The sequence below is a fragment of the Schistocerca gregaria genome, chromosome 1 (genome assembly GCF_023897955.1).
Source record: "Schistocerca gregaria isolate iqSchGreg1 chromosome 1, iqSchGreg1.2, whole genome shotgun sequence".
NCBI lineage: Eukaryota > Metazoa > Arthropoda > Insecta > Orthoptera > Acrididae > Schistocerca > Schistocerca gregaria.
The window spans coordinates 1020526496-1020539098 of record NC_064920.1 but is presented as its reverse complement, the minus strand read 5'-3'; the positions used below and the strand labels follow the sequence as shown (position 1 = coordinate 1020539098).

Here is a 12603-nt window from a genome sequence, read left to right as displayed (position 1 = left end):
TTCCGCGTCCTCCGCTAGCCTGCAGCTTAAAAATTAGTTGCCGGACAATTTATTGCATTTGGAATATCGGCTCTCTCCCACAGAGAACACAAGAAATTGCTATTTCCTCTCGATAACTTTCACATTTGTAAGAGGCTGGTGTTTTCCGTTTGTTAATGAAGCAAGCCACGTTGCCCTACATCCACAACATTTACCAAAGAGAGTCATTACACAAATTTGAGTTACGAGAGCCGCTCAGTAAGTAATGGAACATATTTCTTTCTGAAAACGGATTGGTTTTATTCAAGATTATAATACACCATATTATAGCCCATCCATTTGGCTACAAAACCCTACTTTTCAGCATAATCTCCGTTAAACGATGCGGCCTTGTTTCTACTCGTCGACTCTACTGACCAACGGCGCAGCCATTATCTTGCTGCATCAATAGCCTCTCCATAATCCAAGTACTGCTTCCTGTGGAATGTACTCTTCACTGTAACAGATGGAAATCGGAAGGTAGGAGATCTGCGCTGTAGAGCGGATGATGAAGAACAGTCGAATGAAGTTTTCTGAGCTCCTCTCGGTTGGGCAGACTTGTTTGATATCTTGTGTTTTCATGGAGAACGCGACGTTCGTTTTCATTTTTTTGGCGACGAACACGCTGCAGTCGTTTCTTCAATTTATTGAGGATAACACAGCACATTTTACAGTTGACTGTTGTACCATGAGGAGGCCATCAAACACAAAAACCCTTTCAGAATGCCAGCAGACCTTCGCCATAGCTCTATCGGCTGAAGCTGCAGCTTTGAATTTGTTCTTCGGATAAATGAAGATAGTAACTGTTCTCGAATGAACAGATACCACTGATGACCGTGCAGCTTCTCTAGAATAAATTGTAACTAGTTGAAACCCTCAGCTGCCGACAGATGTTGTTGATATACTTCGGTGGGGATAGTTGAAGATGTGTGCCCCGACCGGGACTCGAACCCGGGATGTCCTGCTTACATGGCAGACGCTCTATCCACCTGAGCCACCGAGGACACACATGAATCGCGCAACTGCAGGGACTTATCCCTTGCACGCTTCTCGTGAGACCTGTAGCGTCTCCTGGCCAGTCGTCATAAAAAGCGTGTGATAGAATTATTCCGTGTGTGTAGGACCAGTTAACATGTATCGATATAGTGCTGCGCACACGGCGAAAGAGAAATAATTTAAACACGACCAAGTGAAGCAATAAAGCAAAACTGTGTAAACATTTCACGAATGTACTATGTGTGTATGTAGAACATTCATAATTATTTGACGTTTTATGCATTTGTTAACTTTGAATCTATGAGATATTATTATCTTTGAAAGTCTCGTTAAATGATTTAGTGATTAGATCTGTGCCTCAGATAAAAAATATAATTCAGTACATGTATAAATAGTAAAAAGCATTGTAATAATTTTTTTTGTTCTCTTTAGGTTTCGTTACGAATAACACTCTCGTGTTAAGCAAGTGTATATGCTATCCCTGAGTCTTTTGTTCATGAAGCTTGAGACCCGCCATTAGGCGAGTTGTTGTGAAAAGGTGTGTATAATTAATGCATTTTTGTTTGAATATATATAGTTCGAGCAAATATGTTTTCAAAATAATTTGTAAAGATGCCAGCCATTCGTCCCGTAAATAATTTAGACATTTTCAGCTATTAATTTAGCGGAAGCCGCTGTACCAATCTCGAGGGCAACGGCCGTAGACGCGGCACATTTAAAAAATATTTATTTCAGGCATCGCAGCCACCTCATCGGTAAAGCGAAGTAACATAATAATATTTAACATTTTCTTCCAGCTTCCATCAGTGCCGACAGACTATATCATATTATTCAGTGCATTTCTCATTTTGATTTGTAAGGTGCTGTGCGACATGTTCCATGCGGCCGTAAAAAATATAACGAATAACTGTGTTATGATTTTATCATTTTCACATTCTGTGGCAAGGTCTGCTCTGTAAAACTACAGCAATATTTAACATTTTTTCCCTGAGGTTAAGAGAACGCGGGCTAGCCGTGCGCCTGTTCTGATTAACAGTATTCAAAAATCCACTACATAACGTAACCAACATTCAGAGCTGTAACGATCATTTGAATTTCATTACTGACTTTTCTGAATACGATGCAAAGTAGAAGTTCAGATACAGTAGTATTTCTTTCTTGATTACGTTACAGTAGCAAGTGAATGTTCCACACATGATTATCCAGAGCAGATATGGATAAGCAATAATTTGATTCACGGTGTGCCACATAACTCCATAACCACAAGCAGAATAAAATTAACTCCAGTAGTAAAAAAAGGGAGAGGTGGGGTAAGGGAGACGGAATAGATATACATTCCCAACTGTCGACAATCTACATACGTAATGTGCCTAATTCTCTTCTGTGGCTCAGATGGACGCCGGTACGGTAGCTCAACGTGCTGCCGGTACGGTAGCTCAACGTGCTGCCGGCACGGTAGCTCAGCGTGTTCGGTCAGAGGGCTGCGTGCGCTCTGTAATTAAAAAAAACTGAGTCAAGGAACCAACGATCACTTTGAACGGATGTCTTGTGACGTCCGCCCCGACGAAACGCTACGAACTATATCGAACAAAATGGGTTAAAAAGAAAAGTGTTCGGTGAGAGGGTTAGCTGCACTCTGTAATAAAAGAAACTGTGTTAATGGATCAACGGCCAACTGAAACACGTGTCTTGAGACGTCCGCCCCGAGCAGATGCAACGAACAAAAATTAGATCTTTTTTTTTTTTGTTACAAAAAAAGGATGATAGAGCATCTGCCATGTAAACAGGAGATCCTGGGTTCGAGTCCAGCTCGGGGCACACATTTTAAACTGTCCCTATCGAGGTATATCAACAACACCTGGTGGCAGCTGTGTGTTTCAATTATTAATCATTTGATTTGATCCATTATAAATGGTTTTTGAAGGCCTGCGACTGTAGAAAGAATAAGTTCGTTTATAAATAAATAAATCTTCTGCTACCAGTCACGATTTTTCCTTATTGTAGTTTGCGCACGACGCGTTTCGAGAAATAATTCCCATTTTCGGATATATCAAGATAGTAACTGTAGTCCACCGACTAAATAAAGGACATAAAATGGATTTTCTTGAAGAACTGGAGATATATTCACATCACAGAAAATATAAAGATAAAATATTAAATGAAAAACTTCAAAGTGTATCAGTGAATTTTTTCAGATGCTTCGATAAAATACTTAAATAAAAATAGTTGAACATAGAAATAAGCACAATTGTAAAATGAATATAAGATATTTAACCTCTGTACAAAAGCATATCATAATCTGTGGACGACCTAAAATGTTATCTCTGTGGACTAACTGTAAGATATTTGGAACTCTTTTATTTATGTAAGATATTTTTGATCTGTAAAATGTACAACAAACTGTGTGTGATATTTAGTGTGTGTGAGACTTGCACAAATGGACCATTAGAAATCTAAGTACAAATTCTTCTAAATTTCGCCACTAACTTCACAAAAAAGAATTGATACCCAACTGAAGAATCGCGTGTTTCTTATGTATTGCAGTAAAACTCAACGAAGTAAAGCAGATTCGAACACACTCACAACATCAAAAGAAATGGCACGTTATGGTGAATAGCAGAGTAATCACGTAGAAGTAGATGTGGGAACTCACAAAAAACGCACTTGAAAATGGGAATTATTTCTCGAAACGCGTCGTGCTAAAAGTAAAATAAAGAAAATTCGTGACTGCTAGCAGAAGATTATTTATTTATAAACAAACCTATTAATTATCATTTATTCTTCGGAGCCGAAGTGGTGTGGCGCCACTCCATGGACTCCCGTGTTGTTTCCGGTTCAAAGTGACGAAAGCACGTTTCATCGCCTGTGACGATGTTAAACAGAGCATTATGACTATCAGTCGCTTAATGCGCAAGCAGTTATGCACAGATGGTCCTACATTGGCCTTTATGGTATGCTATTAAGCGGCGAGAAACCCTGCGGTCACATGCCTTCCATTGCAACAACTGGTGTGCGAGTGTGTCAGCGCTAGCAATAGAGACATCTAGTTGTGAAGCAAGGTGTTTGATTGTGATCCGTCGGTCACCTCAAATGAGTGTGGCCGACCTTTGCGGCATTGCAGGAGTCACAGCTACGTGCGGCCGGCCGGCGAGCGGGAGATCGGACAGATTTGGGCGACATGGTTGCGATGACAACAGATGCCCCGCCCGAAGATTCACCGTGCTTTTATTCACTGTCAAGTCTCCGTAGATATTCTACAAGCGCCTAAGAATATCTACGATGCTCTGGTTAACTGCCAAAAGAATCACAATGACAGCTCTCTGCTTGGATCGCACCTCCTTTACAGACGGTGTTTTTGAACTTACGTTTAGCGCCACCATCTACCGGAACGTCATGAAACTATAGGCGCCTTAGTGAGAATATTCCACGATCCCAGACCACAAATTCCCCATTTTTTAACCGAAATTGGCAGACAAAAAATATGTTGCACTGTTCATTGAGCCGGCCGCGGTGGTCTAGCGGTTCTAGGCGCTCAACCCCGGAACCGCGCGACTGCTACGGTCGCAGGTTCGAATTCTGCCTCGGGCATGGATGTGTGTGATGCCCTTAGGTTAGTTAAGTTTAAGTAGTTGTAAGTTCTAGGGGACTGATGACCTCAGAAGTTAAGTCCCATAGTCCTCAGAACCATTTGAACCAAGGATCGGGCGAACAAGCTGCTTACAAGCCACTTCTTTCGTGAGTAAGTTGCATTTTCTTATGATTCTTCCGATGTATCTGAGTCTGGTGTCTGCTTTTCCCACTATCTGTTTTATGTGGTCATTCCACTTAAGGTCACTCTGGATAGTTACCCTAGATGTTTTACGGCACAGCTGTTGTCATCATTAGTCTAGCTGTACATTAGCGGATTTCTTTACCTATGTATGCGCAGTATGTTACATTTATTTACGTTCAGAGTCAACTGCCAGAGTGCGCATCAATTCTCTGCAGGTCGTTCTGCAGATTCTTACGATCTTCTGGCGTTGTTATTTTGGTATAAACAACTGCATCATCTGAGAACAGCCTTAAAGAGCATCCGACGCTTTCTACTATATCATTTACACATATTGTAAACAGCAACGTTCGTATCACACTCCCCGTGGTACCCCGGATATTACCTTTACGTCTGTCGATTTAGTTCCGTTAAGAGCTAAATGTTGAGTTCTATCAGCTAGAAAGACTGGAATCCAGCCGCAGGTTTGCCCCAATACTGCATATGCTCGTATTTTTTTCTCATTAAACCGTGATGTGGGACGGTGTCAAATGCCTTACTGAAATCAAGGAACACGACACCAACCTGAGCACCGTTGTCCACTTGCGCTGGGGGATCTCATGGAGGAACAGAGCAGGCTGAGTTTTGCAGCATCTCTGCGGGATCGATGTTGATTTTTATAGATATGTTCATTTTCCAAAAACGTCATAATTCTTCAGCATAAAACGTGCTCCATAATTCTACAACAGGTTGACGTCAACGATATAGGTCTTTAATGTTGAGGATCTGTCTTACGGCCTTTCTTAAAAATGGGAATGACCCTCGCTTTTTTTCCAGTCGTTAGGTATCTTTTGTTGCTCAAGCGTTCTACGATAACTTAGTGTTAGCAGGGGAGCAAGTTCTTTCGCTTCGTCTTTATAGAATCTTATAGATATCTCATCTGGTCCTGAAGCCTTTCCACCTCTAAGCGACTGTAGCTGTTTTTCAATTCCACGATCGGTTATTCTATACCTGCCATTTCGACGTTCGCACGATGATTGAAAGGAGAGACAATGTTACGATCTTCCGCGGTGAAACAACTTCGGAATACCGAATTCAGTATTTCGGCCTTCTCTCAGTTATCTTCCGTTTCGGTGCTGGTGTGGTCCCGTAGAGAATGAATACATGATTTTGACCGACTTACTGGTTTTACATACGACCAAAATCTCTTAGGGTTTTTACTTAGGTCGGTCGACAACGCTTCTCTCATTGCTCTCCTTATGCTCATTTTCGCTTCGTTTAGCTTTTGTTTGTCAGGTTTTTACTTCTCTTGAATCTCAGATGAAGTACTCATTGTTTACGCAGTGCTTTTCTAACACGGCTATTAAACCATAGTGGATCTTTTCCGTCCCTTAAAACCTTAATTGAAACGCACTTGTGTAGGGCATATTGAACGATGCCTTTGAATTTTTTCCGTTTGTTGTGCACATCTTCGTCCTCATCGCCGAATATTTGATGCTGACTCTTGAGATTTTCAGAATTTTTTATTCTCTCGCTCTTGCTGAGCAAATATATCTTCCTACATTTCTTAACAATCCTTGTAGGACCCATCGTCATAGATGCTGTCACAGCCTTGTGATCACTGATACCTTCCCCTACGTTAACTGATTCGTTAAGTTCAGGTTTGTTTGTTGCCAGGTGGTCTAAAACCTTACCGTCACGTGTTGGTTATATAACTATCTGCTCAAGTTAATTTTCGGACAAGACGTCCAGAACAATTCAACACGATTCCCTGTCTCTGGCACCATACTTGATGGCACAAGGCCCCCAATCTATACCTGGCAAGTTGAAGTCACCCCCTATTACAATGGCATGATCAGGAATATTACAAATATTCTGCAAGTTCTGACTGAAACGCTCTACGATCCTGTCCCAAGTGGTCTCTAAAAGCATCCGATCACCATTTTTACCTTTCTTTGGGAGTCAATTTCAGCCAGATTAATTCACATTTAGAAACTGTGATAACCTCTCTAGATTTTATCGAATACTTTTATGCGACAAACACGCCGCCACCATTGGCGACTAACCTATCCTTACGGTACAAATTCCAGTCTGAACTTAGGATTACGTTGTCATTGACGTCTGGTTTCAACCAGCTTTCTGTTCCCAGTACTAAATGTGCACTATAACATTCAGCATGCGATACTAATTCTGGGACCTTTCCTTGGATGCTCCTGCAGTTTACTACAATCATATTATTGTTTCTATCTCTGAGAGGACCAAGCTTCTCTGAGATCGCTGTGGCTAATTTAACAGGCGAATTGCCTTTTCTCCCAGGGGAGGGGTCCTCTAACGTAAAAAAGCCCCATATGCTCGCCACACGTACTCCGCAACCCTAGTAGCCGCTTCCAGCGTGTAGTGCACGCCCCACCTAATAAGGGGAAATTTACAATTCTGCACCCGATAGCTGAGGTCGAGAAATTCGCATCCGATACTGTATCAGAGCCGTCTGAGCCTATGGTTGAGAGCTTCCACTCTGCTCCATACCAGAGGACTACGATCAAGCCTGGGTACGATGCTACAAATATACAGCTCAGCCTGCATCCCGCGTGCGTTGCTAGTTGCCTCCACTATATCAGCCAGCAGCCGCAAGGAGCCGAGAATGGCCTCAGAAACCAAGCGGAAGGCCTCATTCTTGCCGACATGTGCCACTACATGCAGCCGGTTGCACCCAGTACGCTCCATAGCCGCCGGCACGGCCTGCTCCACTTCACGGGTGAGACCTCCCAGCAAACATACCGAACGCACACTGGAATTCTTTCCCGCCTTTCGTGCTACCTACATGAGGGGCTCCATCACCCACCTAACGTTAGTGATCCCAATGACTCTGTACTTCTCCGGACTGGGCAGAAAAATCGACCGCTGGCCCAACAGGAGAGGCAGCTCGTGCTGGCTCAAACACTGGGTAGCACCTCGTACGTGTTGCTAAGACGTAGGGAGCAAGCCGCTCTTTCACCTCCCCCTCCCCCACCCCCGGAAGCTTTAGCGACGTCCTAGTCACAAGGGGATTCCAGTGGCACCAAAGGTGTCGCAGGTCTCGTCACTGCCGCTCAGACATCACTGCAACTTTGAGCATTAGCTAGGAGCTTGTCGACGGTAGCCAACGGGCAGCCAGCTCTCCTTGTGTCCGCTCACAACAAGCACAGTCCCTAACCAAATCGTACTGTGAATAAAAAAAATGTAACGTCTCAAATGGCGCTACTGAATTTGAAAATATACCAAAGGAGAATAAAGAAACAATAAATATTGCTGTGCAGATTTCTCATTCGATTCTGGGATCGCAAGCAATTAGACATAAATAAATTTCTGTATTGAAGTTGATGTAGTTACAGATACGTGTTATTAGAAATCCCGTTTGCCGAAAAGTTACTGCTCAAACTATAATGCACTGATCTAAACTGTGTGCTTCCTACTAGCACAAAATTAAAACGGAAAAATTTACACTAGCAAGCCGCCCCATACAAGGATATTCACAAGACTTGTGATACAAGAAAAACTACGATTAATTTTCTAACCAGTAGTTTACACAGTAAAATACACACGTGCTGAAGAAAATGAACAAAAACAAAGACTCCGTAATTTACAGTTTATCAGGCAAGTGCTGCCGCTGCTCTGCTACGGTTCCTCTCGGCTCGGCGGCTACCGCTGCAATCCGTGTCAGTTAGTATCAAAGTACTGCCCCTCGCAACTGGCGAGTGAAGCTACAATACTGTCCACCTTATTCACTTGCTACTAACCCTCTGAATTAGGTAACATGGAGCATTGTGGACATCAAAGTCACCTTTTTACCACTATGCAAGTGCCATTGTTCTGCCCTCTCTCAGCAGACTATCGAAGTATTCGAATTTTCCATATAGACGCCTTTGCTATCTTAACACAACTAACTTGCTCAAGGAACAGTCACTATTCAACCATTTCCAGATGGATTTCCCCCTCTTCTTGCGTAATGTCGCACTAACTGCACATACTGGCAAAGGTTTAACCTTGCAGAATATGGATCAGTGTGTGGCACAGTACCACCAGGCAGGAGCCTAATATGTGTGAGCGGAAGAGATGGTCATTCGTTATTGAGTGGTGTCAGATGATGGGTGGAGGGTGTAACCAGGCGGTGCCATGAATATCGAGCCCGGCGCCAGGTGCGTCCCGAGTTAGTTCGGCACGACACACGCTACATGCGCTCACGCATCACCGACCCCTCACACCTTGCGGGGTGCCGCCTCCATCACGCGGTCCTAGGACAAAGCCCGTGTATTTTGGCAACACTCGGATCAGAGGCATCTGAAGATCTACACTGAGATGAAAAAAGTCGTGCGATACCTCCAGATATCGTTTATAACTACCTTCTGTCTATCTTACTGCAGTAACTCGACTTGGCATGGACTCAAAATGTTGAAAGTTCTCTGCGGAAATATTGAGCCGCGCTGCGTCCACAGCTGCCCATGATGGCGATTTTGTGAACGAACTGACTTCTCGATTACGTCCCGTAAATGTTCGTTGGGGACCATTGCAAGGTGGCTACACTGAGTCACAGCGCCAGATATTGCGCCTAAGATTATTATTCCGCTGCCTCCACTGGTGCAGTAGTAGTTCAGAGGTAGCCGTGGGCAGAACTTGTTGAGGGATGTCGAGAGCAGTACTAGTTCAGAGGATGTCTTGTGTAGTTGTTGTTCTGTTGGGCGGGAGAGTAGATGCTGTTCGGTTGGTGTAATATATTGATGGAAGATGTTGCAATGATCACAGTGTATTTTTCGTCGATATATACAGAGGTAAAAAAAAAATCACATTTCTTTAATGACAATGCCTCTTGGTCACAGGTTCAGTCAACAAAGCATCTGGCTCGTATTCATGTATTAGACTTGTAATTCTGGTTTCTATGTGCAAGTATAGTATTTGTGGTTTTTCAATTAGTTAATTGTAAATGGTGTTTAAAATATCTGGTCGTATTGAGGAAGAACCGAGGCAGATACATGTACGTTGAGGCACACTACCGCACACAGAACCGTTACACTTGTGCTTTCTTGTTGCGTAGCTTTTATAGTTGCAGGGGACTTAATTAATCAATTGTGTTAATTCTAATTTCTTGTCATTCATTATTTTTATTTTATGCAGTCAGATTGCGTACTAATACCAGTCAGGGCCAACCGGTTACGAGATTTCGTAACCGGACACACAGCTACTAAAGTTATTGCATTATTGCATTTATTCATTATTCTTTTTAATTAAGCCCCCATGCACCATTTCGGGGGATCTGGGCGGCTAAACTATTCACTCAAACCGTTCAGAATTATTGAAACAAATCGCGAGTAATTGCGGCCCGGTGACATGGCGTATTATCCGTCGTTGCTTCGGAACATGAAGTCTACGAATGACTGCAAAAGGTCTGCAAGTAGCCGAACATTGCATGTAAACACAGTTCACATTATTATGGAGCCACCACCGGCTTGCACAGTGCCAGTGCGTGTTGACAACCTGAGTCCATGGCTTCGAGCGGTCTGCGCCACTCTCGAAGTCTACCATCAGCTCTTACCAACCGAAATCGGATCTCATCTGACCAGGTCACGGTTTTTCCAATCGCCTAGGGTCCACATGATATGGAAACGAGCCCAGGAGAGCCGTTACAGGTGATGTCTCGATGTTTGCAAAGCACTCGAGTTGGTTGTCTGATTCCACAATCCATTAAAGACAAATTTCGCCGCTCTGTCCTAACAGATAAGTTCATCGTAAGTTCCTCATTGATTTCTGCACGTATTTACGTAGTGCTGCTTGTCTGCTAGCACTGACAACTCTACGCAAACGCCGCTGCTCTCTGTCGTTAAGTGATGACAATGGCCCGCTGCGTTGTCCGTGGTGAGAGTTAGCGCCTGAAATTTGGTATTTTCGGCACACTCTTGACACTGTGAATATGAGAATACTGAATTTTCAAACTACTTCCGAAATGGAATATCCCTTACGTCTCGCTCTGAGAACCATTCCGTGTTCAATGTTTCTTAATGCGACCGTAATCACCTGAGAACAAATGAGAGCTCCACTAATGCAATGTCCTTTTATAATTTGTGTACGCGAAGCTACTGACATTTGTATATGTGCATGTAGAAAGCACATGACTTTTATAAGCTCATAGTAGATCTATACTTCGGAAGACAGCTTATTCAACACACCTATTCAACAATCATGAACCACACATATGCTTATTATCGAAAGTACCATCGCATGAGGGCATCAAGCGTCGTATGAGGGCATCAAGTGAAGTTTGTAACCAGAATGAAGATGGAGAGTCATGGACAGATGTGGTAGCAACCTCATGTGTGCCGCATTGAAGTGTGTTGGGACCTCTGTTTTTCATGTCGAATGTTGATAACTTTCCAGGCAATGTTCGCATTGACTCTACACTTCCCAAAGATAATGTGGTTATCTACGTGGCTACACTGGTTGGAAAAGACGCACAAATATTTAGTCCGATTTCGAAGTGGTGCGAATAATGGCAACTTGCTTATATGTTCAGCAATATAAACTTTGCACCTCATAAAACGATAAGGAGATTTATTATTCTGTGATTAAAATATCAGTGAATCACTGTGGAAATTGCTCAACTCATAAGAATTAATGTGTTTAACGGTTTTTAGGGATATTAAATGAAACAATTACCCTTAAGCTCTATCACAGGTAAAACAAGTGGTAAACATATATTCATAGGTAGAATACAAGGGAAACGCATAGGTGACTGCTCACAAAAAACTGGTCTGGCTCATACTAGAATATTGCTCAGGTGTGTGGAATCCGCGCCACATACGACTCAATTTCCACAACTGATCAGTTTCTGTGATTGTGTCATTGCCAAGTGGTTGTTGTTGTTGTTGTTGTTGTTGTGTACATACCACGACGCTATTCAGCTAGCAACATACCCTGTCAAAAGTTACCGTACACTGGACATTACTGGATATTCATACGGGGTAATTCCACTCTTCTTCCCTTCGAATCAGAGTCTGCTGGGGACACTTTTCATGAGGTGTCTGAATATCATTCTCTTCAGGATATGAAACCAGAGAAAGGAATGGACACTGGTGCCCGGAGGGAAATCGATGTTCTAGCTTATCCCAGAGGCGTTCCATTGGATTCAGGTCCGAAGCCTGTGCAGGCAGCACCGTTTCAGGAAGGGTATTTCCACAAACCATTACTCCACAGATGCTGTTCTATGACAGGCTGCACTACCATGCTGATACAAGCATGAACAGCTCCCCTAACGTACTCAGCACACAATGCTGTAAAATTCCATTATATCCGTATGCATTCAGCATTTTCAAACGAGCAATTAGAGGGCGACATCCTAACCACAAAAAACACTCCCATACCTTTCGCCATCTCATCTGTACTACACTGTTGGCATTACAAATGAAGGCACGTAACGTTCTCGAGGCTGTCGCCAAACCGAAACCCCTCTATCAGAGCACCACAAGCTATTGAGTGAGTCATCACTCCATATGACTTGTTTCCGGAGACGCATTGTCCGGTACTGCCGTTCTTTACACCACCTGAAACGTTGCTTAGTAATGACTACAGAAATATGTCGATTATGCGGACCGACACGACCATTGTGCTCCATTCCCACAGGCAATCATTGTGCTAGATGGACTGCGTATCTCCTTGGAACTCCTCCTGTTTTCCACAATTTTTTTACTACCACCCTCAGCAATGTTCGACGGTCCCTGTGTGTTAGTACATGTGGTTAGCCTAGACTTCGTTTGGCTGTTGTCGTAACTTCGCACTTCATTTCCACAATGACATCACTAACAGCCTTCGTGGAC

General features: G+C 43.1%; 1 long non-coding RNA gene and 1 other non-coding gene across 2 annotated transcripts in view; one reads left to right on the top strand and one right to left on the bottom strand.

Moving 5' to 3' along the window:
• Positions 1-12603, top strand: part of LOC126312899 (uncharacterized) — a 779944-nt gene that overhangs the window by 338347 nt on the left and 428994 nt on the right. The window lies entirely within an intron of this gene.
• Trnat-ugu (transfer RNA threonine (anticodon UGU)) lies at positions 949-1022 on the bottom strand. The gene has a single exon. It is a non-coding gene; the product is annotated as a tRNA-Thr (tRNA).